Here is a 3,531-nt window from a genome sequence, read left to right as displayed (position 1 = left end):
AAGCTGGTTTCTTGCTTTCACTGAACTTTGGAATTAAATAATTTCCACCCCCAGCCCCCCGCCCCTCCCCCCCCTCGCTCCCCAGCTGTCTGCGTTGGAAGCTGGACCAGTGATGCCCCAGCTCCTGCATCTCCCCAGTCACGAGACGTTCCTGCAGTTCGCTGTACGGCTCCCATCCTTTCCAGCAGCAGCACCTAAAGGAAAAGAGCTGCCTGAAGTGGGGTGGTTCATACCTGCAGCACTGCACCACTGAATTTCCCCCCATCGGCAACCCCCACACTGGGGATGATCTCTTAACCATGCACACAGAAACCGTAAAGGGAGCGGTATTCTCAAAAAAACCCTACTAATTTCCTCAGTCAGAAATCCATAGCCCTTCCAGTTCATACTGTATTTACCATCCTTATAATCCTATTTGTCATAATTTATGTGTTAGAACAGCCTAACTGCTGCGCAGGAGCAGGCAGCGATGATCCAACATGACACACATGCACAGCAGAGGCCAAAACTGGACAGAGTTCCTTGTGCTGAAGTTTATTTAAGCCCATAAGTGACCCTTCTGCCATCTTGAAAAGGCAAAAAGTAGATGAAAAGCTGAGAATTTGTTTTGCTTTAGTCTGAGTTTTGGCCTGCATAAGTCATCTCTCATCCAATAACCACTTCTGTCCCTAAGTATCTTCAACACTAACAGCAAACTTGAGCAGTTCATGTGTTTGGTAGCAAAGCAAGGAAAGAACATAGGATCCTAAAATGATAAAATTATCATAGAAATTTCTCTGAAGTTGACATTCTCTGAAGTATATCCATTAATTCCTAACATCTGCTGTCCCAAGGATCTCTCCAGACTGAGCAACAATGACCGAAATCTGTTTTAGGTTTCCTGCTGAGCATCACTAATGAAGATTTGGCTGATTACAGAATTACAGACTGGTCTGCGCTGAAAGAGACCCAGGAGGATCGAGTCCAACTCTTAAGTGAATGGCCCATATGTGGATCAAACCCAGAACCTTGGTCTTATTAGCACCAAACCAATAACCAGAAAAATGCTGCAATCTCTGAATCTGAACATGTTTGGCTATGAGCCCATGAACACCACAAGCAGTTCTTGTCCTTTCAGACAGACTGTACATCCCTGTGAAAGAGCTGAGTGAGGGAGTGACATCCTTCTAATGTTCATCAGATAAAGAGGATCTGCACATATCTTTGTGTGAATGGAGATGAAAAACTGCACAATCAAAGCCCAAAAGTAACAAGGGGAGAAGGACTGCAATAAGACTGCAATAAAAGAAGAAACCAACAAAATCGGTCAGTGGTTAAATAAGTAAGAAATTACGAGCAGCAGTTTCTGCACTCCTGCTGAAGGAGCTGGGAGCAAGCACATCAAAGTTAAGTGAGAAGACAAGTCACTGTGGATGTGATCTCTGACAACCAAACTCAACAGGGGCAGCTGGGACTACTCTTGTCTCTTATGTTTGTTGCACACACAGTCACAGTGTGCAGATAAAATGAACACTGCACTAAAGCAATATAATACTCAAAATTTAATAGAACAATCAGGAAAACATTGTGGTGCACTAGAAGGATTTAGATGTCTTTAATAGTATTTTGCTGGTTTGCTATATTTAATGTTGGAATGCTGGAAAATGCTGTGCATGGGATATGGAATTATTTCTATGGTCAAGAAAATTTCTAGATGCAAAAAACACAGTAAGGAGAAATTTACATTAAAGGATTTCAAAGACCATTCACTTAATTCTGCTTCCCAGGAATACCCTTTTACTGAGGGCATGGAAAAAATGAATATGAGGTTAAATGGTTGTGTTCTTTCCCTGTGGTACAACAACTAAGAAATAGAATGGGGACAGAAACCAGCCTATGAAAACAATTTAGAAATGAAGAGCTTTTTATCATGAGAACCCCATCCTGAGACATCAAGACTGACGCTGGCAGTTTATTTACAGACACGAACAGGACGGGGCTGCTGGGAAAGCGTATTGAGCTATTTATTTTTCAGCATCAGTCTCATTACATGATTATGATAATGGAGCGATGGAAACAGCTCGCTGTCTAGGCAGCAGGCTAGAAAACTTAATGTTACAGCATACGATATAGCTTTCTTAGCCAATTACACAAAGCAAAAGCATACTGACAGTAATTCTATCCAATCAGCATAAGCACACGTAGCTTTGGTTAAAACAATGCTTGCTTATTTTCGAATACAATACCCGTTTATAAGAGACAACGCACAGAGCACTATTCATAAGCTTAACCTCCTTAATATTGCTAGATAAACTTTTTGCAACTTAGAAAGCCAAATACCAATACACAGCTCTATTGTTCTTATTCCCATGTCTTCTCTACAGCTTAAATAATTTTTTCTGCTGTTTTAGCACTATGCACAATTCTGCTGTATCTGAGGCCTGTCTTCTGCAGTTTTCCCAAAGCCTTCTGATTTTATGGATTCCCACAAAGACATATGTCACACAGCACCACCCCCAAAAGACATTTTAAGTGCAGATTTCCTTGTTTCATTTTCTTTTTCTGCATGGATAGAGACATTTCTAATTCTTGAAGGGGAAAAAGTATTGGTTGATTTAATTCAATTTAAAATATTGATTTCAGAGTGATAAACCAATCAAGATACAAGAGAACATAGGAATTTTTAAAAATTATACTCATACATAACTTTATGAGAGACATTTGAGAAAATTGTTTTCTTCATAAAATTAAATTCTGCACTTTTCATTGTAATAAATAGACAAAACTGATGGTTATGTGGCTTTCTTCTGCTAGAGTTTCCCTCTCTCTTTTTTCCCCTATGGAAATATCACAGAAATATTGAGTGACTCACTAACTTATTAATGAAAGTTGTTTTAATTTTGATGGAATTTTTTGAGACCATTAAGCGATTCTATAATCGCCACAGAATTGTGCCCTTTCTCTGTCCCCATCCAGGGGGCACAAAGACACAGAATAAATATACTTTTCATTTGACCTTCTGAATGTCATTTGGAATTAATTTTTCACTTGAAATACCTCATCTGGAGCACTACACCTACCTGTAGGTTCCTCAACATCAGGAAGGACACAGATCTGTTGGAGCAAATGCAGAGAAGATGCTGCAAGGGCTGGAGCCCCTCTGCTCTGGAGCCAGCCTGGCACAGCTGGGCCTGCTCACCTGGACAAGAGAAGGCTCCAGGCAGAGCTCAGAGCCCCTTGCAGGGCCTGAAGGGGCTCCAGGAGAGCTGCAGAGGGACTGGGGACAAGGCCTGGAGGGACAGGAGCCAGGCAATGGCTCCCACTGCCAGAGGGCAGGGCTGGATGGGATCTTGGGCAGGAATTGTTCCCTGTGAGGGTGGGCAGGCCCTGGCACAGGGTGCCCAGAGCAGCTGGGGCTGCCCCTGGATCCCTGGCAGTGCCCAAGGCCAGGCTGGAGCACCCTGAGATAGCGAAATGTGTCCCCCCTATGGCAGGGGCTGGAACAAGATGGGCTTTAAGGTCCCTCCCAACCCAAACAATTATGGGATTCTG

This window comes from Camarhynchus parvulus, chromosome 28 (assembly GCF_901933205.1).
Source record: "Camarhynchus parvulus chromosome 28, STF_HiC, whole genome shotgun sequence".
Taxonomy (NCBI): Eukaryota; Metazoa; Chordata; class Aves; order Passeriformes; family Thraupidae; genus Camarhynchus; species Camarhynchus parvulus.
Note: the sequence above shows the minus strand (reverse complement) of the source record.